Raw genomic sequence first — 27,084 nt, forward strand, 5'->3', positions numbered from 1 at the left:
CTTGACTTTATACCTGGAAGGGATGTGGCTGGCTTGCCTACTACTGATTCTGTCCTCAAAAACCTTGGCATGAGCAAGATAGACCAAGAGAAAGGCAGTTGAGAGAGCATGGCTCAGCCTTCAGAGACTGCACTAGTAGCAGGAAGGCTCTTGTTCAAAACCTTCCCATGGCTTTTGTGTACCGCCCCCCATTCTGGACAAAGGGGAGCTGTGGGTGGGCTAATGCAGATCCAGGGAAGCCAGATGTACACAGCTTCTAGGGAAGATTAAATAATACACAAATGCAATATAGAAGGGAGGATGTTCTGTCACCCTGTGGGATCATCTGGGACAATGACACAACAATCTTTCCCTAACTTATTAAACTAAATCGAAGTAACCAGCAACAGGACCAGGCACAAACCACGGTAAGCTGAGAAATGAAATTAAGTATGGTCTTTTGAAGAACTGGGAGAACTCAAACCTCTGCCTCCTCCATGTAAGTGAGGATGCAGAGAAAGCACTCCATGGGTATAGAGAAATATTTATTTTGGGGAATTCAAAATTGCCATGGCTACATCTTGAGGGCAAAGAGAAGAGGAAAAATTGTGGAGGAGTCTTGCCAGTTGTACGGGGTTATGTTGTGGCAGGAGGTAGACTAGTTAGCTGGACCAGCCTAGGAAGTAATGTGGGACTTTGAGCTGTTAGAGGCTTGTTTGAGTTACTAGGGAACTAGAAGCCCTTTTTGGAAGTAGAGAGTTTCAGGGGCAGATTCAAAAGTAGTGGCTTCTCCGGCAAACAGAAACCCACTTTACAAGGTTTCTGAGGAATGCTGGCTTTAAGTAGTGATCCTTCTCCTTTCTTGGTCAGAGCCCAGCCTGAGCTGAGCCCAGACTGTCATTCACAGAACTGTCAGTGGCACTGCTGTTTTGGCAGGATTGGGACCTAACAATTAGATTTCCACATCTCTCTCTTCATCTTGCCGCCTTCCCTATTCATGTACCTGGTGTATGAGTAGACCCTGAGCTATGTCCCCGAGTCCTCTGTCCACATGTGAGAGGGTGTAGTCCTTCCTAGCACTCCCTGCTGTAATAAACAGAATTCAACTGCTGTGCATGTCTCTGGGATAAAAAAAAAGTCTGAAAATAAAGGAACAAGTCATATTCAAAGTCACCATGCTTTTGCAACGCCAGATTGGGGCGGGGGTTGCAGGTTCCCAGTACAGCAAGCAAGAAAGTGATTCTGCAGTTAACACCTGCTGGGAATCCTTCAATTTAATTCAATTCCAACACTCCATCCCTGGAGACAAGGTTAGTTAGCTCCCACTAGTTGAGAGATTGGTTGCCAAGAATAATACCCCAACATTTCAGATGCCAATCATAAACCCTAAGTGTGCTTCAGTTGTAAACAAGGATTCCCATATCCTGTGTCAGATTTGATTAATTTGCCAGACCTCTTCACAGAACACAAGAAAGCTCATTTATTGGTGTGTTATCAAGAGTGCTATGAAGGATACAGATGAAGAAATTCGAAGGGCAAGGTGCGGGGAGATCTGTTGAGCTTTGGATCCCTCTCTTGTCTTGCTACTCTCTGCAAGCTCAGTTTCCATAAGCTCCCCACCTCTGGCCATTTGGGGTTTCATGGAGCCTTCATTACACAAGTGAGATTGATTAAGTCATTGACGTGGAGTGTAGTGTTGACAGTCTCAGGCTGTTCTGCTGCCTTGGTCTTTCTAGCCCACATTCTCAGGCTTCCAGGAACTGTCAGCTGTCAGTTAGTTTATTAACATACAAAAGATATAGCACAATGATGATTATGAGGATTTTCAGATTTGCATGCCAGCAAATGAATGGAAGACCAAATTATTTCACAAGATCATAAGCCCTGAGGAGTCCTCAGGAGTTATTAATCTCCAACCTCTAAGTTTAAAAAGGAATGCCACTCTCCTGTGCTGCAAATATTCATTGAGAACTTACTATATGTAAGAAACTATTCTATTAAAAGTTGCCATATAGAAAATCCAAAAATGCAGTGGTATTACAGGCCCTCACCCTGACACTGCTCCATCTTTCTTCTCAGTGTCTTCCAGCACTTTCCAGCACAGAGTATTGATTGCATGTTATCTTAAACCTTCCTTTGTTGTTTACAGTATTTACTCTCAAATCTCTTTCATAATTTGGTTTTTATTTATTCATTTCAAAATAATATTTTTGAGTATGTATTTTATTATTTATGTATGTGTATGTGTATCCATATCCATGCCCCTCATACATACCAGGCCAGAAGACAATGTTGGATCCCCAAGAGCCCGAGTTAGAGGTTGTTGTAAGCCACTGGATGAGGGTACTAGGAACTGAACATTGGTTTACTGGAGGAGTAGCACATGCTCTAACAACAGACCCATCTCTCGGTCCCAGGGTATTATTAATTCTTTATGTTTTTGTTTTTTGAGATAGGGTTTCTCTGTGTCCTGGCAGTTCAGATACTCATTCTGTAGACCAGGCTGGCCTTGAACTCACAGAAATCTGTCTGCCTCTGCCTTCTGTGTGCTAGAATTAAAGGTGGTAGTGCACGACTTTAATCCTAGCACTCTAGCACTGGGGAGGCAGGGGCAGGTGGATCTCTGTGAGTTTGAGGACTGTCTGGGCTACACAGTATTAATTCTTAACCAGTATTTCTGAATTGCCTTATAAAGTTCACATACAACATTTTTATGTGACTGTCTGTGTAAATGTATGGCATGTGTCCATGCCTGCAGAAGCCAAAAGAGGGCATCAGATCCCCTGGAGCTGGACTTTCGGGTGGTTGATAGCCACTGGATATGGGTACTGAGGGCTGGACTTGGGTGATTTTTTGGAAGAACAGCAAATAGTCTTAATTAGTAAACCATCTCTCCAGACCCCTGAATTGGTTTTTCATGGAAGTATGAAAGACCACTTGGTCTTGATATATATCTCTCACTTGGAGAGCATAGCATGGCTAATATCAATTGACCCTCCATAACCAAGTTGAGATAGAATACCATGGATGGACTGTTCTTACAATTTATGAAACAATATGTGTAACAGCTGCATAGAGTCTGCATTGTGTGGTATACTGTAAGAAAATTACAGTATAAAGTTAGCTACACAGAGTTTCTATGCCAATACAATGTCACTTTATGCATGTGACCTGAGAAACTGCATACCTTGGTACTCTTGGGAGTATAAAGACATCAGAGGCCTTCCCTAGCATAATTAGATTCTTACAAGAGATTCTATCACATATATCAGGTAAATAAAACATAAAACAGGTTCTTTGAGTCACATGGTGACTATAAATAGTCCATACTAGGGTTGGAAGGACAACCAGGCTCATTTGGCTCGGTGATTACCTGATGTCTTAACTTCCCTGTAGAGCCCTTAGGGGTAAACACCCAACTTGGTGGATTTGTTCAGTTCTCTATTCTATTTATAGGTTCAAGTTATTTCAGCCAACCTTAACAAAAGCCTCCAGTAAAAGAGCTCAGAAAAAAGCTCCGGCTGTGGGAAGTGGGTTTTCCTTCCTGTTTTCGTGGTCTCTTGCCTTTCTGGCATTTAGGATGCTGTAATGCTTTCAATCTGTCCTCTCACAGGAAACAGTTGGCACATTAAGGAAGGTTTTAATGGAACAATTATCTGTGATAACTTGGATAAGGTAGTGGAAAATAGCAAAGAACTGTGAGGCATTCCAAGGCCATCCAGTAGAGGAGGCTGAATCCAACAGAGACCTGAAAGGGTAGATGCAGAGAGAGGCAGGGATTCTCCACAGGGATGCCGGAAAAATGTTTGCTGAATAGGCGAGTACCTACTGCCATCATGAGCGCCTCATATGGATACAGTATGAAAGCTGCATCTTACATTGCTGTAAACCCATCAGACTCCAGAAAAGTCCATACAGAAGCCTGTCCAGGTTTTAGCAACACAAAATGGAGAGTGGCTTAGGAGGGCAACAGTAGACAAATGTGACCAATCACATTCTTGGCATCCAGTAGTTCTGTGTCTGTTTGCAAATCAAGTGCCCTGACAGAGAAATCCCAAGTCCTATCCCCTTTATGTTCCTCATAGGAGGAAATGAATTTACACTCACTGAAACCTAAAGTTTGTTAGTCCTTTAACTTCACGCACTTCTAGTACCATTAATGGCTTCATAGAGACAGTCTCAACTTGATGCCACATGGATATATTCTGTGGTAGAAACACTCTTCCTGCAGTTAGTAGAAACTCTAAACCCATTCAGACCAAGAAAGTAGAGAGGAGAGCAGCAATTCCTAACATGAATTGACTATTTGAGGTGAAAGGACACTATGATGGCTAGTCTTGAAGGTCAACTTGACTACATCTAGAATTAACTAAAATCAAGAAATGGAGGGCACATTTGTGAGTGATATTTGCTTAATTTGAAGTGTAGGAAGATGCATTTCTAATACAGATATTTGAGGTAGAAATACATGCCTTTAATCCAGATCTTTTGAGCTGGGTGTAGATATTCCTTTAATCCGAATCTTGAGGCAGGAAGACACACCTTTAATCTGGGCCACCCTTTCTGCTGCAAGCATCTGTAAGGATGTGGAGAAAGGAAGCTTTTGTTATTTGGCTGCTTGCCCTTGCCTTGATACCAAGTCCATTCCTTCACTAGTATTTGAACCTACCTCTTCAGGACATCTAGCCTCATGAATTGAGCAACTACTAGATTCTTGTACTTTTTGTTCATAGGCAGCCATTGTTGAATTAGCTGTACTGCTGCTTGTAATTCATTCTAATAAATCCCCTTCATATACGGGATACAAACACCTTTCTCTGAACTGCCTCATGGGATAGATTTAACAGAGAAATTAAAATTCACAATGAACCTTGGATAGATCCAAATAATGTGTTCTCATATTACTCCTTAACAAAAGAATTCAGCCTTGACCTCTACTAACTGAATATATCTGCCTTTCTAGATTCAGCAATGTGCTAGGAAGGCACTGGATGTGTCAGCTTGACACAAGCTAAAGTCATCTGAGAGAAGGGAACTTCAATTAAGAAAATGCATCCTAGGCTTCCAGTGGTGGAACTGGGACACCCACAACTACAAGCTGCAGTGACTTTTTCCTTTTCCCTCTCTCATCCATAGGAAATGCGTCTCCCACACCCTCTCATTCTCCCTTGGAATGCCTCTTAGAAAACCTCCAGCCCCTACACTTGACACCCGACCTCAATGGCTCCAAATGTATTCACTTTGCAATCAAATTTGGCCTCAAAACTCCTTAGATATCAGTCCAAATGGCTGCTTAATGGTCCTCTAGATCCCAATATTTTGGGGTCTGTTATGACTACTGTGAGCAATTAGGGAAAGGGAAAGAGATTCCCCTTTCCCCACATTATGCCTCTTCTTTCCTCTCTAGCTTCCCTTCCCTCTCATCTGCCTGCCTCTTCCAAGTCCCAGCTCTGACGTGGTCGTTCATGCCTTCACTCTTTCACTCTCCTCCCCCCTCAAACCTCTTGCACTAACTCTGTTGCATATGGCGTGTTTGTTTAGTGGCAGACCTAGACAGGGCCCCTCAAAAGTACCAGTACTTCATGTCAGACCCTTTCCCACCTGCCCCACCCCACAGCAGATCTGCTCTGTTCCACCTGTAACAAATCGGCTTTCTCACTCACTGACAGCTTTGCCTTCAGTATTCTTCAGACCAAACAGTCAGGGAACCAAGAAAGAATTCTACACTTTCTTTTCTTTGCTCCAAATACCTGCTTATGTCTGTCTACTCTCTCTCTCTCTCTCTTTAAATGCCCTGTCTGTTTGCTGCAACGTGCAAGTCAGAGGTGGAGAAGCCAGTTTCGTCTCACTCAGCACACACTGGTTCTCACTTTCTTCTTATTTACTCAACTCCCGTTTAATATATCTGTGTGTGTATATGCATGTGACTTGGGTTTAACCTTATATGTGTGAATGTAAGCTAGCTTTAATGTTGTGTGCATGTGTATGTAACTTAGATTCAACTCTGTGTACATGTGTATGTAACAGTTGTAAAAAAAAAAAAAAAAAGGTGTTTTAAACAGCAACCGCATGGTTCTCTTCCATCTTGGCTGGTGACCTCATCATGATGTAGACAGCCACCTCACTGGCAGCCATCTTTTACTAAGGTTTGCTAAGGTTAAAGAATACATTTAGTCCTAATGACCTCTCTGTTCATTTTACCTCCTTCTAGAGTAAGGAAGCAATAAGCCTCAAACATTTTGGATTAGTATGGACTTTTGTATGATGATAGAAATGTAAAGCTATAGTTGATTCAACTCTGGTTTATAATATACTCCGTTTGACAATAGAAATTTAAAGTTATAAAGGTCTATTCATATTAACAAAAGCTAACTTAGACATTTACACCTAAATACTCATATCTTTGCCAAGTGTTCAACACCAAGCTTCCACAGAATTTAAATAAATGATGACATGGGTTTGATAAATAAGGTATTTGATAAACAAGATATATATTCTATAATAAAGTTTTCTGATTCCCCTAAAAGGGTCCTTTTCTCAGAGTTGGGTCATACCCCAACTCACAAGCCCATTTTTTTTAGTCTTATGAAAGCTAACATATTGAAGACTGTTAGGGAACACAAGTTGATAGTCGGTCATTCATACCTAATAGACAGACAGTCCTCCATACCTAATGGACAGACAGTCCTCAAATGCTCAGAGATCTCAGAATATGACATTTAAAATGTTTAATTAAAAAGGTTTTTATGATAGAGAGATATGCCAGCTCTTGGCAGCACCCTTGTTTCCTCTGAAGAAGATGGATGGGTACAGGAGAACCTCCACTCAGAACTTCCTCCACAGTGGCAATGCCAGCCACTGAGAAAAACTACCTTTCACCTCAACTGCTGCCACGGCCTTCTTCAGATCATGGACAACAGGACGTTGGGGAATCTATTGCCTCACTTTTGTCTAGACAAGGTAGGCTGGTTCTTCCCACAAGTTCCTACCCAACAACTGTCAGATCTTCTGAGGCCTGGCAGCCGAAGACTGATGTTGGTGCCCTGAGACCTCTGCCCTCAATGACAATGGAGGACCCAGGACTAGGTAGCCAGCAAGTAAGCCTCTTTCCCTTTCAACTCAGGTAAAATTTATCCTTTTAAGCCATTTGATGACCAGGCTTTGTCAGTTCAGCAGCAGCAACCAAGGCTTCAGCTGCCTTCTCTGTTCCCTGTGTAAAATTCACAGGCTCATCGGGCGGTGGTGGCGCACGCCTTTAATCCCAGCACTCGGGAGGCAGAGCCAGGCGGATCATTGTAAGTTCGAGGCCAGCCTGGACTACCAAGTGAGTTCCAGGAAAGGCGCGAAGCTACATAGAGAAACCCGGTCTCGAAAAACCAAAGGGAAAAAAATTCACAGGCTCTTAAGGCTAATACTAATACATCTCTTAAGGCTAATACTATGTCTAGACACAACTCACTTTGAAGTGACTGCCCTCAACAGTCAGCCACCTATATCTCCTGGTGAATTAGATTTTAAAAAAAAGCACCTTAAGGTTTTTTATGTAAAGATAGGAAATATAGCTCTGTTCTGCTCATTTATTTATCCTTCCCAGATCTGATGATTTTGATGACTAAGGTACTAATAGATTTGCCAGTTAACAGCTCTCCCCAGTCCTCCACATTAGAAAGGGTATGGTAGTCTCCCTCCCAGCCTTTTGCTATGATACCAAGACATTCCAATTGTTTTACAGACACTTACAGGTTCCTGCACAGGTCCACCCTTCCTGCCAGACTTATGCTAAGGCAAACCCACAGGGGGTCCTCTAGATATGCCAGCCTATGTACCAGCTCTGAGGATGCCAACTGGCAAAATACTGGCAGATTAACTTCACCCATGTACCTACTCATAAAACCTGTTATCTCCTAACTTGTTGACAGTTTTAAAGGATGGATAGAGGTATTTCCCACCTCCAGAGAAACAGCAGGTGTGATGGCTCAAGTACTCCTGAAGAACACATCATCCCTCAATTTGGCATGTCATCTCCCCAAGCTCCTGAAACTTCACTGCTGGCACCACCTCTCTAGGCTCAAGTGGGTGCTTACCTAGCAACTGGAGCCTGGCTTTCCAAGATGTCCCAATAAAGGGCATATCTGCTTCATGTCTCACTCATTCATCCTTGTCTCTTTTGTACAACCAGGGCACTTCTCTGTTCCATTCTTTCTGGAAGTCATCACTCTTCCTATGGCTAGCCCTGCTCAAGGGGCCAATGATAACAATCTACTTTTTCTCCTAGCAACCTGCCTTCTCAGCTCCCTCAAGGAACAGATGCCTGAGGTCTCCATGATGAATGTTCCTTCATGCACACCTCCTTCTGCTGTGTGTGACCCCGATTCCCAACTCCCTACTTTGTCCCAAGTCAGCAGGAAGCAGTCTCGAGAATTTGGCACCCCTCATTCCCACCCCACTTTCCATCCATAACTCATCTTTTTTTTTAGTAATCAAAAGGGAAGAATGTTAGCATTCAGACCCATCCCTTGGGGACCTGGCCAATGTGCAGGCAATACCTTGGCCTGCTCAGGGTCCTGACAACATTATATGCTCTTTGCTGCTTGGTGTCTTTGTGTATGTGCAGTGTCTTCTCATAAAAGGGCAGAGCCCTCCTCTATCTATCTATCTATCTATCTATCTATCTATCTATCTATCTATCTATCTATCTATCTCTATCTCTCCCTCTCTCTCTAATTCCAGGAGGTCACATCTGCACCTCCTCTCTTCCCCCTTTCCCATCTCTTTTTCTCTTCTTCTCTTCTTTTTCTTCTCTCCTCGGCTCCCTTCTCTCCCTTACCCCCAATAAAACCTTCCATGTGAGTATGGTCTTCATGGTGCATCTCTCTCTATGGTTCCCGCTGGCCATGACCACAATGCACCATTTTTAAAATACAACAAGAGGGAGGAACAATTATAGGAGCCAGAGCAGTAAAGGACACCAGGAGAACACAGTGCCCGAGATCACTAAGCAGGGCCTATAGAGGCTCACAGAGACAGAAGCTATAATCACAGAGCCTGCCTGGGTCTGTATTGGGTCTTCTACATATATACTGTGGTTCTTTAGCTTGAGGATTTTGTGGAACTCCTACCAGTGGGCATGGGAGGTGTCTCTGACTCTTTTGCCTGCTCTTGGGACCCATTTCCTCTTCCTGGATTGCCTCATCAAGCCTTGATATGAGGGTTTGTGCCTAGTCTTATTGCATCTTGTTATGCTGTATTTGGTTGATATTCTTGGGAGGCCTGCTGTTTTCTGAAGGGAAGGAAAATAGAAAAGAAGTGGATCTGGAGGTGAAGAGAAGTGTATGTGGGTGAACTGTGAAGAATGGATCTGGGGGAGAGGGAAGGTGTGTGTGGGTAAACTGAGAGAAATGCTAAGGGGGAACAGGATGTATTGTATGAGAGAAGAATAAATAAACAGAAAAAACAAAACAGAAAGACAGACAGAAAGAAAATGCCTTCCTAAGACCAGGCTCTGGGCAAGGCTGTAGGGTATTTTCTTAATTAGTGATTGATGGAGGAGAGACAAGTCTATAGTGTGTGGTAGTGCCATGCCTGGGCTGGTGGTCTTGAGCTCTATAAGAAAGCAGGATGAGAAGGCCACTAAGAGATAGCTAGTAAGCAACACTCCTCCATGGCCTCTGTCTCAGCTCCTGACTTCAGGTTCCAACCCTGCTTGAATTCCTGTCCTGACTTCTGATGATAAACAGTGATATGGAAGTATAAGTCAAATAAACCCCTTTCTTTCCAACTTGTTTTTGGTCACAGAGTTTCATTACAGCAATAGAATCCCTGAGACAGTACTTCTACATCATAAACAGATTATGTGTGAATGAGTTCACCTTGGTAGTCTTGTAGGTTTTCCCATTAAAATACTTGCTAAATTTTTACTATGGAATCTTTTACTTCTTCAAGAAAACTTTTTTTAGGAACTTTTATAAGTGATTTTGTGTTGTATTCTTCTTTCCACATGTCCTCAGACTCCTCACATACATATGACAGTGCCATGGATTTTTTGTAGGGCTTATGTTCCAGAATGGATATGTTGTATTTACAAAAAAATTTCTCGTTCTATACTATCAAGAGTCACTGATGTTACACTGTGATCATCATGAACTGCTGTAATCTCTATGGACATAATTAGCATCCTTCTGCACAATGCATCAAAAAAGTGAGCATATGGAAGGGTCCTTTGGAAGAGCATTAATGCTCTTATCTGTTAAGCCATTTCTCCTGACCCAAATTTCTTCAACAATTATGGATGTTCTGTCTCTGCCTTCCTTGCCTACAACTTTAAACTTCACATTCCTTTCCTAGACAAATTATATATTTGTTATGCTGTCCACTCCACTCCACACTCTCTTTCAGTGCAGATCTGGAAAAGAACAGTGTAGTGTGTGTTGACTAAGCCATGGCCAGGCTATTATGCTATCCTGGAATTTCTTGACCAAGGAGAAAACCCAATTACTTTTCAGTACAGCCTTGCCAAAGTTCTCAGGACAATGAGCAAAAATGAAGCCAATTATTTACCATAATATTATTTGAATGTTCTCTATGCCAATTGATAAGAGTCCTTGCTTCTCTCTGAAGTTTTGAGCCAGGTTCCCACTGTCTTTTTTTCTGTCTTCCATATGCTCACTGAAATGGTCCATATTCAGTGGCAGTTTTTATGCCCAAATATGGGATCCTAGGGATTTACTTTCACTAAAAGAGTTACCTGGATTGTCACTGGATATGAGCACAGGCTTCTTGTGCCCAACCCTCTTGTGTTGCCTCTTGGGTGAACATCAGTGAATTCTTTCTGGGGCCTAGACATCCTTTGATGTGGTCCCTGATTCATTGCTTTATTTTCAGCTGGTTGATTGAATCCTCCATTTTGTGCTATCTACCCTTGTTTTCTGAGCATGTGGTTTATTTTTGTTTGTCTTTTTTTTTTTTTTTTTGGTTTTTTGGTTTTTTTCGAGACAGGGTTTCTCTGTGTAGCTTTGCGCCTTTTCCTGGAACTCGCTTTGGAGACCAGGCTGGCCTCGAACTCACAGAGATCCAGCCTGTCTCTGCCTCCCGAGTGCTGGGATTAAAGGCGTGCGCCACCACCGCCCGGCTTATTTTTGTTTGTCTTAATAAAGTTCCTTTTCTTTTTATCATTCAGTCCTCTCCTGCTGTTAATCCTCTAAGGTAATTCTGTGCCTTTATGTGATATCTTCTGTTTATTTCAGTCTTCCTAACTTTAGTTTGGGAATTTTTATCAACATCTGATCATAATGTTAATGATAAGAAGACACCTTCATCCCAGTAGGAAAGAGATGTCATAAAGAACACCTCATGATGTGTAAACATCACAGAATGAAGCTCAACAGAATACAACATGTTCCTAGAGTCTAAGTAACTTTCTTGTATCATCTGGGAAGGCACATAAAAAGTTGATCATACTGTTGCTTGCGCTCCCTCACAGTCCATAAACATGCAAGGCATAGCTTGATACACAGTGGGAGGAACAGACTTATAGTGAGGATCTAAGGAACTGTTTCTAAAACAGCATATATATAAATATGATAGAGAGCAGATATGTATCTCCAGATGACACAGAAGACTGGAAATTTCAGTAGAACATGAGAAATGGAGATTTAAGGAGTGATAAAAAATACTTGGAAAGATGCCCAGCTAGATTTATGTTTCATAATTGGGTTAACTCAATTTGTAAGTATTTTGGGAAATGGACATAACTAACTAAAGACAACTCAATTTAAAACTTTCTTCAGTGGAGATTATTTGATATTTCTAATTTTTTTATGATAAACTAAAATTCTAGGGAATAGAATTAAAGATCATGAATGAGAAGCCTACTTTGATTAGAATTTGAAACATATAATAAAATGATGAAATTATTGGTAAAGAATTATGAACTTTAAAGACTATTCAAAGTAAAAGAGATATTAATGAACAGAAAATTCAGAATAATCTCAAGGTTTCATCTGAAGTAAAGATAAATTCCAAGAAATATAAATTTTCTCAGTCCCTATAATTATCCATTCTTCACTGACATCACCTCTTCCTCATTTATCTCCAAGAAGGGCAAAATTCTGTAAAAACAAAATATATTATTATGAATTATGTTACAATGGAAACCTAGAGGATGAAATGACCCCATGCCAGACTGAAAATATCCATTGATAAGAGTATATTCCTCTGTGATGATTAGCTCTTGAGCAGGGTTAGATACTATATTAAGTTATTTACCATAGCAGGACTGATAGAGTGATTGTATATGCTACAAAGGGGTTTTATTAGATTAGCTTATGCAGTCAGAGCTAGGTAGTCTGAAAAAAAGCTGTCTGCACAGTGGAGAGGCTTAGAACACAGTAGCTATTTAGCCCATGAAGCTGACTGGCTCAGTGGTCGCAGTTGAGTCTGTTGAGTCACAGCATTACTAACAAACTAGAGGATTGCTGAAAGGCTGCTGGTCATCAGTCCACATTGAGAAACTGAAGCTGAGTTCCAAGCTGCAAAATGTGGAATCATCCACAATGAGAAGGATGCAATGACTATAAAGAAGCAAAATAAGGCAAGCAAGCAAGCAGTGCTGCTTTTTCCTGGACCTCTTTTTATGTGTTGGCACAGGTAGGTGACACTCATGGTGGTTTAGGGTCTTCATATCCCAGTGAATTCCCCCTGGAAATGCCCTCACAGATCCCTGGAGAGATAAGTCTCTCTGCAGACTCTAGAACCAATAAAATGATCAAGATTAAACATAACAGATATTAATCTGAGTGTAGACAAGCTCAAACTTTCAGTGGTTTTGCTTCCACTGGGACTTTCTTACATCTCAGATACAGAGATGTAAATCCCCTACCGTATTCTTATTGAATGGGTCCTTAGTTTAATTGTTTATAATAATTGCTTTCATAGAATTGTTTTTTCTATCACTTTGAGTCTAAGACAGTGCATGGTAAAACTCAATCTGCCCCCAAATTTCTTGAAAATAATTGAGGAGTGAAATCCGTGACAATTTAACTTAACAATTTTTAATTTATTGTGGGATAAAATCAGTATTTGAGGCATGTCTGATTGAAGATATGCGTTTGTGAACAGAAATATTTTAGGATGTGTTTTGAACTTAGAGCTATTCCATTAATACATAATACACGCTTGTCTGGCATGTCCCAAAAGTAAACACCTGACTCAAAAATAAAGGCAGTAAAAGCAAGATGGAGACAGAAATATTAGCCATCAATCCTGCCTTCTGTTTGTCTTTTGGAAGAAGTCAATACTTTTAACATCAGCAATTTCTACATGGTTGTTATAGTAAGGTTTAAATCATTAACAAGGAATTATGTCAAATTTGTCTCATAAAAACATGGAAATGTCTCCACTGTGTTTTGCCTGAATTTATAACTGTCAGATATTAAAATATAGGGTTCGTGTTTTCATTTGAAGTAGTCTTTATAATTAAGAATGAACTATTTTCCAAATTTTGTAAAAAAAAAAAGCAAAAATAATCCACCAAATTAGAAACATCTAAAAGTTGTAGATATTTTTCATTAAGATAAGGTTAATGGAGCCAGGTAGTGTTGGCTCATGTCTTTAATCCCAGCACTCCAGAGGAGGGGCAGGTAGATCTCTGAGTTCAAGGCCAGCCTGGTCTTCAGAGTTAGTTTCCTAATAGAAATAATGTTTATCTTGCTTTCAGCAAATCTACAAATAAAGATGACGATATTAGACCTTCTCACTTATCATGCTTTTGTTGTGTTTGCTTACCCAAATATCCTATTAACATGAACCAAGTCTTCACGTTTTCAAAGATTCAAGTCTAACTGTACATTCAAAAATGAATTATACAATGTAACTAGGATTTTAAAATTCTAAGTTTTAGATTGGCACAGACTTAAATCTTCCAAAGGAACTCTATTTATAAGATACCTCTATTCTAAATCAAACTCTTACAGATGAGAATAAATACATTTCCTCCTACTAAGAGACAAGGGACCAACCAATATAATTGCTTTGTTAAGATAAAAAAAAAAATCAAGGCTCTGAAAAGTGCCCCCCTCTCTCATTCTCTGCCTGTCTGTCTCTGTCTCTTTCTCTCTCTCTCACACACACACATAAACACATACCCCATATATATATATGTGTGTGTGTGTGTGTGTGTGTGTGTGTGTGTGTGTGTGTGCATATATAATTCTGTTTACCCATGTTTCTCAAAAGATGCAAATTTCCATTGATAGGACATCTTGGATTTTATACCTTAAAAATCCTTTTTGGCCGGGCGGTGGTGGCGCACGCCTTTAATCCCAGCACTCGGGAGGCAGAGGCAGGCAGATCTCTGTGAGTTCGAGGCCAGCCTGGGCTACCAAGTGAGTTCCAGGAAAGGCGCAAAGCTACACAGAGAAACCCTGTCTCGAAAAACCAAAAAAAAAAAAATCCTTTTTGTATTATTAAATGAGCATTTAGGGTATAGTATGCTTATCGAGGATTAAAAGACAACCAAATAATATTCATATTTTTTCAATAAAAATAAATATTGTAGTTCTATTTCCTTTACTGACTAAGAAATAAAATTTGATTAATTTGATTATGTTTATAAAACTTGTTAAATCCAGGGGAGCAAGAGAGGGGAGGAGATGGGGAATGACAACATGAGGGGATGGTATGGTTGAGCTGAGGGAGGGAGTAGGAGAGCAATGAAAGAGATATCTTGAAAGAGGGAGACATCATAGGGTTAGGGAGAAACCTGGAACTAGGGAAATTCTCAGAAATCCACAAGGATTACCCTACCTTAAACTACTGGCAATAGTGTAGAGGGTGCCTGAACTGGCCTACCCTGGTAATCGGATTGGTGAATACCCTAACTGTCATCATAGAGACTTCATCCAGTAACTGAAGAAAGCTGATGCAGAGATCAACAGCCAAGCACCAGACTGAGCTCTGGGAGTTCAGCCAAAGAGATGGAGAAGGATTGTTTGAGCAAGGCGGGGATCAAGATCGTGATGGGGAAATCTACAGAGACAACTGAACCAAGTTTGTGAGTGAAAGGACCAAGCAGATACCATAACAGGTTGCTCAGTCTTCTCCCAGAGATCAGGTCTCAAATTCAGTTTCCTGAGATTTGAGCAAGCAGTTTCTGGGAGGGCCGTGAACAAAAGACATAGTCCTTGCAGTAGCTCCCTATCTGCATGTACTCTGATTGCTCAAGGTTCAGCCAATTGTTTGCTGTCTGGGACCCCTCACCAACTTAGAGCTACGTACATGAGTCAAGGACAGAGCCTGGGCCACTGAGTCAGACCCCACAGTCAGTACATGCTAGGCCAGCCAGCCTCCATGGCAGTTCAAGGACAAAGCCTGGGACTTGTCCAGGCTTACCCAAAAATGGGAACTGTAACCCCCAACTAACCCTAGCCAATTAAAAGCTACTAACATGATTGTCACTCGCATAAATCAATCCTATGAAGTCTGCAGACCCCAAGTCCTCTTGCTTTAAAAACCCTGCCCCATTGCTACTCGGGGTCTCTCTGGCTCTGCTGCTGCATCAGAAAAACAGAGTCCCGAGTTAACTCGTAACAATACTAAGGCTGCTTTTGCATAAGATTCGGTCTTTTGGTGGTCTTTGGGGGACTCTGGGTACAACAGTAAGAACTCACTAATTACAGACTGACAGCTGTGGAGCCTGCATGGGACTGGACTAGACCCTCTGCATATGGGAGACAGTTTTGTAACTTGGTCTGCTTAAGGGGCCCACTGGCAGTGGGAGCAGGATCTGTCCCTGGTGCATGAGCTGGCTGTTTGGATCCCATTACCTATGATGGAACACCTTGCTCAGCTGTAATACATGGGGGAAGGTCTTGGTCCAGCCTCAACTGAATGTACCAGGCTTTGCTGATTCCCCATGGGAGAACTTACCCTTTTGGAGGAGGTGATGGGGGAGTGGGGACAAAAGACTGTGGGGAGTGGGAAGGGGGAAGAGAGGGGATCTATGGTTTGTATATAAAATTAATAAATTTTTTTCTTTTAACATTTTTAATTGATTCTTTGGGAATTTCTCATCATGCACCCCAATTCCACTCATTTCCTGGTCCTTCCATGTCCACCTTCTGCCCTTATAGCCTCTCTCAAAAAGAACAAGAACAAAACAAATACAACATAAAACAAAAACAACAATAACAATGAAAAGTTTGCTCCTCCATCTTTCCCACCTCTCCATCATATATTCTTTTGTCATAGTGGCCTTGGAAACTATGGTGTGTCACACAGTTACCCTTTGGCCAAACAGCTTTACCTGCAAATGTTCGTTGCAATAAGTTGGCTGGTGTGGTTCCAGGCCTCTTGCTTCTGGTACACCATTGTTACTGTACCTTCACTGAAACTCCTCTACTACATCCTACTGTTGCTCTGAGTCATGGGAGATCCTGCACCTCTGATCCCACAGGATCAGTCCCTCCACACACCAGCAGATCATAGATGGGTTAGATGTTGGAGTGAGCCAACTCAAAGACCTGGATGTGGGCCTGGATGGTAGCTGAGCTCATCAGTCTGGGTTCCACTGGGACTGCTCCACTCAGGTGAGGGTCAAGGCCATCTCTCCTGCACCCACACCATCCGGCCAATTCTATCACATGCATTATAAGGGGTGGGGCCAGTTCTCCCACTGCAGTGGCCAATGATGGGGGTGGGCAGTTCTCTCAGAGTCAGGCCCAGCTCTCCCATGCCCAGTGGTGGGAGGGTGGGGGGCAGCAGCTCTTTTGCTGAGGCAGCTGGCATGTGGCAGGACCAGTTCTCTGGTACCCAGGCCACCAGGGTCAGCAATCTCATGGCCCCCTGTGGTAATATGAGCCACAGATAACAGCACAGACTCTATCTTTGGTAGGGCCACAGACCCAGACATGGCTCTCAGTGGCAACACAGGCCCAGACATCACATGGCCCCAGGTTGGGACAGCATAGGCCACCCATGTAAGCTGGTTCCTCACTGCTGTCTTGTCTTCAGTTCCACTTTTCTCCATACTACATGAACCACTTTGGTTCTCCTTTTCTCTCATTTCTCCACTTCACAGTGGCTCCTCCCTGCCCAAGCCTGGAGCACCGAGTGGGCCTGTACTGGATGCAACCCTTGGTGATCTTTGGGTCTTAGTTTAAACCTAGCAGCAATATGATTAACAGACTTTACATGAGCCCAACCTGACAGGGCCTTATTTTTTTTTCATTTTCATCTTTTTTAAAAATTTATTTTACGTACCAAACAAAGATCCCCCTCCCATTCCTCCTCCTGCTTCCTCCCACCTTTCCCCCCTATCCACTCCTCCAAAAGGGTAAGTTCTCCCATGAGGAGGGACAGCTAAGCTTGGTATATTCAGTTGAAGCAGGACCAAGCCCCTCCCCACTTTACTAGGGGTGAGCAAGGTGACAAACCATAGGTAATTGGACCCAGAAACCCGACTCATGCACCAGGGATAACTCTTGATCACACTGCCAGGGACCCCTCAAACAGACCTAGCTACACAACTCTCTCCCATGTGCAGGTCAAGTCCAGTCCCATGTAGGTTCCACAGCTGTCGGTCTGTGAATTGTTCATGAGTTCCTTTGAACTTGGTTTAGCTGTCTCTGTAGATTTCCCCATCATGATCTTGACCACCCCCATTCTGGTCATATAATCCTCTTCCCTCTCTTTGACTGGACTCCTGGAGCTCGGCCTGGTGCATAGTTATGTATCTCTGCATCTGCTTCCTTCAGTTACTGGATGAAGTCTCTATGGTGACAGGGTATTCATCAATCTAATTACCGTGGTAGGCCAGTTCAGGCTCTCTCACCATCATTGCTAGTAGTCTAATCTGGGGTCGTCTTTGTGGATTCCTGAAAATTTTCCCAGCACCAAGTTTCTCCCTAACTCTATAATTTCTCCTTCTATCAAGATATCTCTTTCATTGATCTCCCACTCCATCCCTCTGCTTTCAAATTCCTCATTTTAATGTTTCCAGTAGAAACTGCGCATGAGGAGACCAAGGCCCTTAGGTGATGAACAAAAACTTAATTTGTGTAAGATAGCAGCAAATAGAATGAAACAAATTTTTAAACTGTCTTCATGACATTATTCATCCTAAAGATTATTAAGTAGTGTTCAAACCGTTGTTGGGGATAACTTGGTGCTTTCATGGCTCTAAAATAACCCCTCAGAGGCTAGTTTCAAAGGTTGTAGGGAGGTTGGAGTCTGTGAATGGCACTTGAGGGCTCCGTTGTCCACACTCTAATTCCATTGTTGGTTTCCATCACTAACTAACCATGGCCAGCAAGATGTCATGCCTTCTGAGGTGATGAAGGGACAAAGGCCGGTCAGTCACCTCTGCGTGGATCTGTTGATCTTCAGAACTAGCTGCCAACTTGCAGAAACAACCAGAGCCAGAGGTTGAACTCATGATGACTATTTGCTTAGTTGATTCAGAGGGCCTTGCTCTCATGGTGTCCTCAATTCCCTCTGTCTCTTACAATCTTCCTGCCTCCTCTTCTGAGGGATTCCCTGAGCTCTGATGGGAGGGATTTGATAAAGAACTCTCATTTAGAATCTCCATATAATGTCTGGATATGAGTCTCTGTATCTGTTTTCATCTTCTACTGGAGGAAGCCTCTCTGATGGTGGCTGGATAAGGCACTGCTCTATGAGTATAGCAGAATAGCATTCAGAGTAATTTTAGGATCCTTTTTTTATTAAACTAGTGGTGCTTGGTTTTACCCTAGGTCTCTGAGCTATCTAGTCACTGGTTCTTGATTACAAGTAGAATCAGGTATTAGTTCCTTCTTGTGGAGTGAGACATTAGACATTGGTTGGCTACTCCCACAAGTTCTACACCACCATTGCCCTAGCAAATTTTGTAGTCAGGACAGATTGTAGATCAAAGGTTTTGTGGCTGGGTTGATTTCCCTGTTACTGTTTTGATAGCCTACATAATACCATTCCTCACCAGAGAGGCTAGAACATGGGGACACCAGCTTGACTTCTCCATGTTCAATGAGTTGTATGGGTGCTGTCCTATGCAATGGGACACCACTGTCAGTTTGTGGAAAGCAACTCTGTAGCAACAGCTTGGGTTATTTGGGGATTTCCATGGATTCCCCTTGGCCAACAACTCAAATGAATGTAACCCAATTCCACCACTGGAAGCCTTGTTGGCTACAAGAGATGGCATGTTGAGACTGTGTATTCCCCATTACAGGGAGCCCTTATTAGGATCACTTTCATAGATTTCAGGAAATTCCCACTGCACTAGGTTGTCAAACCTTCCTGCAAAGGCCCTGCCGACTCCAACTGTTTGTCCCTGCACTTGATCCCTCTACCCCATCTCTTTTCCTCAACAATCCTGTCACCACCTGCTCCCTGTCTATCCTTAAAATTTATTCTATTTGCCCTTCTCAGGGAGATCCAAGTGTTCTCCCTAGTCCCTCATACTTACCTAACCTCTCAGGATCTATGGATTGTAGTTTGGCTATCATTTACTTAAAGGCTAATTATGCACTTAAAAGTAAATATGTACCATATTTATCTTTCTGGATTTGAGTTACCTCACTCAGGATGATTTTTTTCTAGTTTTATCCATTTGCCTTCAAATTTCATGATGTCATTGTTTTTTTAACAGCTGAGTAATAATCTGTTGTGTAAATGTACCACATTTTCTTCATCCATTCTTCTGTTGAGGGACATCTAGATTTTTTTCAGTTTCTGGCTATCATGAAGAAAACCACAATGAACATGGCTGAGCAAGTATCCTTTGGTAGAATGGAAAGTCCTTTGGGTATGTGCCTAAGAGTGGTATAGCTGGGTCTAGAGATAGATCTATTCTCAAATTTCTGAGGAAATACCATATTGATTTCTATAGTGACTGTACAAATTTTCACTCTCACCAGCATTGAAGGAGTGTTCCCTTGCTCCACATTCTCACCAGTATGAGCTGTCATTTGTATTATTGCTCTCAGCCATACTGACAGGTGTAAGATAGGATCTCAAAGTAGTTTTGACTTACATTTCTCTAATTGCTATGTATGTTGAACATTTCTTTGTTCCTCAGCCTTTTGAGTTTCTTCAATTGAGACTTCTCTGTTAGTATCTGTACTTTGCTGTGGAATGTTGTTCTGTATGCTATGATGTGTGTTGCTCTGATTAGTTGATAAATAAAATGCTGATTGGCCAGTAGCCAGGCAGGAAGTATATACAGGATAAGCAGACAAGGAGAATTCTGGAAAGAGGAAGGGCTGGGTCAGGAGTCACCAGCCAGACACAGAGGAAGCAAGATGACAAGGCAGAACTGAGAAAAGGTACCAAGCCACGTGGCTAAACATAAATAAGAATTATGGGGGGCTTGAGAGATGGCTCAGCGGTTAAGAACACTGGCTGTTCTTCCAGAGGTCCTGAGTTCAATTCCCAGCAACCACATGGTGGCTCACAACCATCTGTAAGGAGATCTGGTGCCCTCTTCTGGCCTGGAAGGACACATGCAGACATTACACTGTATAATAAATAAATAAATAAATCTTAAAAAAAAAAGAATTATGGGTTAATTCAAGTGTAAGAGCTACTCAGTGATAAGCCTGACCTAATGATAAAGCAGTTATAATTAATATAATCCTCTGTGTGCTTACTTGGGGGAAGCGAGTGGGAGAGATTTGTCCTGACTGCCCGTCAGACAGCTGGGGCACAGGAAAACTTCAAGCTACAAATGGCACATCACTGTTGGGCATTGATCCACATAGAACCAAGAAAGCTTAATGATTCTGAGCACACAGAAACAGAGCTACACTAGGCTTCCTAGTCTCACAGTTTCATGCCAGCAGCAGTGCAGACTTGTCTCCTGACAGCTGCCTACAAGATGAGCTAAGCAGCATGGCTGTAGATTCCAGCCCTAGCACACAGAGACGTCTCTAAGCCATGCAGTGTGATGCATGGTGGATCTAGCCTTTGCTAGTACAGACAAAAAAAGGGGGGGTTGGGGGCTATACACTACTAGACAGAAACATAGACCCACTGCTTCCCAGAGTCGGCAGTGAGCATGGTTCCCACAGCCGGCAGTAAAGGTAGCTCTGCCATGTTGGGAAGCTGAGGTGGGCAGAGCCAGCAGCTAAGGCAGCCGTTTCAGTCCTAGCCACTGCAGTTTAAAACAATAGTTACACAATAAGGCAGATTTAGAAGGAATAAGACTTTAAACGGTTTATAATATCTGTAAAAATGTATGTAGCCTTGGAAGAGAGAAGAAAATAAATATAGACTGTGGTGGTGTTCTAATTGTACTGAAATGTGATTTTGATTGTATGTTAATAAATAAAGTTGCCCGGGGGTCAGAGCTATTAGAGCCATAGCAAGAGTGTGGCGGTGGTGGCACACGCCTTTAATCCCAGCACTTGGTAGAAGATCTAGGTAGATCTCTGTGTTCAGGGATACAGCCAGCATTACAGACATATGCCTTTAAGACCTGGGGGGCTGTACATACAGACGTGACGAGGCAGTCACGTGTTTGGGTTTACAACCAATGAGAAGGCAGAACAAAAGACTATGAAAAGACAGGAAATAGGTCTTTTTCGGAGAGCTAGGACCACCGCAGAAGGAAGGGTGAGATTTTAACTCTGAGCTCTGACCTCTTGGCTTTCTCTTTTACATTGGTTCTGTGTTTCTTATTTAATAAGATGGTTGGTTACATCTACAATAGACAGTTATATAAAAAAAATTGTTTCAAAAAATAAAGTCTTTTTTTTTTTTTTTGTGTTGTTTTTTTTTTTTTTTTTTTTGGTTTTTTTATTATTATTATTATTATTATTTTACAACACCATTCAGTTCAACATAATAGCCACAGAATCCCCTGTTCTCCCCCTCTCGCCCACCCCTCCCCCCAGCCCACCCCCCATTCCCACCTCCTCCAGATCAAGGTCTCCCCCGAGGACTGGGGTTGACCTGGTAGACTCAGTCCAGGCAGGTCCATTCCCCCCTCCCAGACCGAGCCAAGTGTCCCTGCATAAGTCCCAGGATTCAAACAGCCAACTCACTCATAGGAAGATGCTAGGTGTGGAACAAGGATGACTAGACTGCTACTCACATCACCAGTGAGGCTACCTGGAAAACGGGACCCCAAAAAAGACACGGAGAAATGGACAAGATCTACATGAATAGCCTGGTCATGAGTGGGAACAATGAAGGGCGACAGTCGAGGGAAAGAGTGGGAGATCCTAGCTGGATCAAGAAAAGAGAGGGAGAACAAGGAATAGGAGACCATGGTAAATGAAGACCACATGGGAAGGTGAGAAGGGGAGGAAGCAGAGAGCTAGGGAGGCCCACGGAGATCCACAAAGATACCCCCTCAAAAGACTGCTGGCAATGGTCGCGAGACGGCAGGAACTGACCTATTCTGGTGATGGAATGGCCAGACACCCAAATAGTGATGCCATAAACCCCATCCAAGGACTGAGGAATCTGAAGGCAGACATCCACGGCTGGGCCCCTGGTGGAGCACTGGGAGTCTAATTAGTGAGTATGAAGAGGATTTATATGAGCGAGAATTGTTGAAGCCAAGGTTGGATAAAGCACCGGGATAAATAACCAAATGAATGGAAGCACAGGATCTATGAACCAAAGGCTGAGGGGCCCCCAACTGGATCAGGCCACCTGAACGGGTGAGACAGTCAGTTGGCTTGATCTGTTTGGGAGGCAGCTGTGCATTGGTGCCAGGTCCTGGGCTCGTTGCATGAGTTGGCTGTTTGAAAAAATAAAGTCTTTAAAGAGACAGTAAAGGTAATATAAAAAGTAAGCCATGTAAAGATGGAAATCACACAGAGAGTCTGGATTATATTGTCTTTGGGATTTTTAATTGCAGAGAGGCATTTGATTGTAAAGGCTACTTAGTTAAACCAATATGTAATTTTAAAGGTATCTTGACTTCAAAATTTGGATCTAAGAATATGTTGCTTTGAAAAGGAGGCTCGGTTTTGTTTCCACAGGAAGCAAGAGGCTATGGATTTTTTCTAGATTAAGATGGATCAGATTTGATCAAGCCAGAGCTCCTGAACCTTAACAGATGGTACCTATCAACACAGGTTATAAACAGTCTTCCTAGGACTTGACCAATATCTCGAATTTTCTCAGGATACCCATAAGACTAGCAGTGGCCCCTATCAGCAGAAAGTAGCCTAGAACACTATGCCCACATTCCCAAAAAAATAGATTATGGATATTTGTCTTTGTTTAGATTGTTGGTTGCAAATTGTTGTTGGTCATAGTCAATCTCTTTCTAAAAGAAGAAAGGGGATATGATATAGAAATGTAGAATATAGATATGATCAGATGAAAAGGTAGATTATTGAATCTATTTTTAAAGAGCAACACTTGTTTAAAATGTTTTACATTGCTATGGATTTTAGTTTATTGATACAAAGTTAATTTTGTTATACTGTATATATATTTCTACTCTTGTTTAAGGTATGTTTGTGCAGCTCATTTGAAATTGTAATAGATAATTAAGAAATACAGATTAGTAATTAGTCTTCTATGATGGTCAAGCTTATAGTCATATTAGTTAAGTTTTCTAGGTATACATAGATATATTTCAATTAGTTAGGTAATCTTCAAACACTTCAAAGTCTTACAGAATATGGCATTTAAAATGTTTTAAAAACAGACTTTCTAGACAGTGTGACATGTCTGCTTCTGGCAGCACTGATTTACTTCAAAAAGGAAGTAAATAAATAAATAAGACACTCCATGTGGAGTTTATCTTCTTCTTGGCAAAAGTTATCCATTTCGGCAAGAAACTGTTGTTGCCTGAACTGCTTGATAAAATGTTATATCAACTAAACATGAAGGACCCATGGAAATATGACCACTGAATTTGCCAAAACAAGGCAAAATGGCTCTTCAGGTTCCTGCTTTGCAGAGGAGACTGCCAGACATTCTACAGGACACAGGGAGAAGCAACTAAAAAACTCTAGTCCTATTGGCTGAAGATAGATGCCCCAATGCTACAGAGGAACTTTGGGTGATTATCCAGGTAGCCAGCTGTCTCTGTCATTCTAGATTTTTGAAAGTTGCTTACAATGCTCTTCCTGTTTACTTACGTAACATTATATCCTTCTGAGATCTTTGATGTAGTTGAAGACTAGATAGTTATAATTTTCCTTGGTTATGGTAAAAGATAAATTACATATAAAACTTTAGACTCACGAATATAGGATAGATGGAATATTTTCTTTAATTTTGCCAAATACAAATAAAATAGATATTTTAACTGCAATTCTTGCTTGATAACTGTTCTATTTTATGTAATTTTACTATGTTAAAGTTAAAACCTTCCTTTTTGATTAGACAGAATAGGGGAAGTGCTGTGGAATGTCATTCTGTACGCTGTAAATGTGTGTTGCTCTGATTGGTTGATAAATAAAATGCTGATTGGCTAGTAGCCAGGCAAGAAGTATATACAGGATAAGCAGACAAGGAGAATTCTGGAAAGAGGAAGGGCTGGGTCAGGAGTCACCAGCCAGACACAGAGGAAGCAAGATAACAAGGCAGAACTGAGAAAAGGTACCAAGCCACGTGGCTAAACATAAATAAGAATTATGGGTTTATTCAAGTGTAAGAGCTAGTCAGTAATAAGCCTGAGCTAATGGCCAAGCAGTTATAATTAATATAATCCTCTGTGTGTTTACTTGGGGGACATGAGTGGGAGAGATTTTTTTCCCAAATGCTGGCCAGCTGGGACACAGTAAAACTTCAAGCTACACAACCCCATTTTCAATTGACTAATTTGGTTTTTTGATATCTAGCTTCTTAAATTATTTATGTATTTTGGATATTAGTCATCTTTTGGATGTGGAGTTGGTAAAAATCTTTTCCCATTCTATAGGCTGCTGCTTTGTCCAATTGACTATGTCCTTTGCATTAGAAAATTTGTCAGTTTCATGACTGACATTTATTAATTCTTTTTTTATTTGTTTGTTTTTTCCAAGACAAGGTTTCTCTGTGTAGCTTTGATTCCTGTCCTGGAACTCTCTCTGTAGACCATGCTGGCCTCAAACTCACAGAAATCCACCTGCCTCTGCTGGGATTAAAGGTGAGCACCACCGCCGCCCAGCCCACTTATTAATTCTTAATGCCAGTGCTATCAGTGTTCTACTCAAAAAGTCATCTCTTGTGCCAATGCATTTAAAGCTGTCCCCTAATTTCTCTTTCTATCAGTGTCAATGTATCTGATTCTATGTTGAGATTTTTGATCCACTTGGACTTTAGTTTTGTGCATGGTAATAAATAGAAATCTATTTTCATTCTTGTACATGCAGACATCCAGTTAGATCAGCACCATTGTTAAAGACCTTTTCTTTTTCCAGTGTGTATTTCTGGCTTCTTTATCAAAAACCAGATGTCTATAGCTGTGTGGATTTATTTCTTGGTCTTCAGTTCAATTCCTTTGATCAACATGCTGTTTTTATGCCAATACCATGTGGTTTTTATTATTAAAGCTCTATAATACAACTTAAAATTGGGAATGGTGAGACCTCCAGCAGTTCTTTTATTGTTCAGGATTATTTTAGCTATCCTAGGTTTTTGTTTTTTCATATGAAGTTGTTAATTGTGCTTTCAAAGTCTGCAAACACATTTTTTGGGCATTTTTGTTGGGATTTCATTGACTCTGTAGATTCTCTTTTGGTAGAATGCCACTTTTGCTGTGTTAATTCTAGTGATCCATGAGCATGGGAAACCTTTCCATCCTCTAATATCTTTTTCAATGACTTTAATTTTTATTTAGTCATGTCTTTAATTTTCATGGTTACAGTTACCCCAAGGTATTTTAAATTATTTTATTATCTGAGGCTATTATGAAAGGTATTGTTTCCCTGATTTCTTTCTCAGTCTATTTTCCCTTTGTATACAGGAGGACTATTTTTAGTTAATATTTCCTCTAGCTACTTTGCTGCAAGCTTTTAGCAGCTGTAGGTGTTTCCTGGTGGAATTTTTGTGGTCACTCATGTATACTATCATATCATCTCCAAATAGCAGTACTTTGACTTCTTCCTCTCCAATTTGTATACCCTTGATCTCTTTCAGTTTTCTTATTTCTTTAACTAAAACTTTAAGTTCTATGTTGAATAGATATGGAGAAAGTAGACAACCTTATCTTGTTCTTGATTTTAGTGGGATTGCTTTGATTTGTCCCTCCATTTAATTTGATTTTGGCTATAGGCTTGCGGTAAATTGCCTTTATTATGTTGAGGCATTCCTCTGTTCCCCTAATCTCTCCAGGACTATTTTTTACCATGAAGTGTTCTTAGATTTTTGTCTAAAGCTTTTTCATCATCTAATGAGAGAATCATGTGGATTATTTTTTCTTTCAGTTTATTTATATGATGGATTAAATTTACTGATTTCCATATAGTGAATCATCCTTGCATCTCTGGAATGAAGCATACTTGGAGTCATGGGATGACTTTTTTGATATGTTCTTGGATTCAGTTTGCAAGTAGTTTATTCAGTGTTTTTACATATATGTCCATAAGAGAAATTGGTCTGTAATTCTGTTTCTTTCTGAGGCTTTATGTGGTTTGGGTATCATAGTAACTGTGGCCTCATAAAACGAATTGAGAAATGTTCCTTTTGTTTCCATTTTGTGGAATAATTTGAGGAATATTGGTATGATCTCTTCTTTGAGAGTCTGGTAGAATGCTACACTAAAAACCATTTGGTCCTGTCCTTTTTTGGGTTGGTAGAGTTTTAATGATTGCTTCTATTTGACTAGGCATATATTTACATTTAAATTGTTTATTTGACCTTTATTTATAAGTGGTACCTGTCAAGAAAATTATCCATTTCTTGTAGATTTTCAAATTTAGTTGAGTACAGGTTTTAAAAGTGTGTCCTTATGATTCTCTGGATTTCCTCTATGTCTTTTGATATGTCCTTTTTTTCATTTCTAATTTTGTTAATTTGGATATTCTCTCTACACCATTATGTTAGTTTGGATAAAGGTTTGTCTATCTTGTTTATTTTCTCAAGGAATCAATTATTTATTTCATTGATTCTTTGTATTATTCCCTTTGTTTCTATTTTATTGATTTTAGTCCTCAGTCT

At 41.1% G+C, this 27,084-nt stretch overlaps 1 pseudogene; it reads right to left on the bottom strand.

Moving 5' to 3' along the window:
- Positions 1–18,409, bottom strand: part of LOC143269819 (nucleophosmin pseudogene) — an 85,549-nt pseudogene extending 67,140 nt beyond the window's left edge.
- Positions 18,410–27,084: the final 8,675 nt, after the last annotated feature.

Source organism: Peromyscus maniculatus, chromosome 1 (assembly GCF_049852395.1).
Source record: "Peromyscus maniculatus bairdii isolate BWxNUB_F1_BW_parent chromosome 1, HU_Pman_BW_mat_3.1, whole genome shotgun sequence".
Lineage (NCBI taxonomy): Eukaryota > Metazoa > Chordata > Mammalia > Rodentia > Cricetidae > Peromyscus > Peromyscus maniculatus.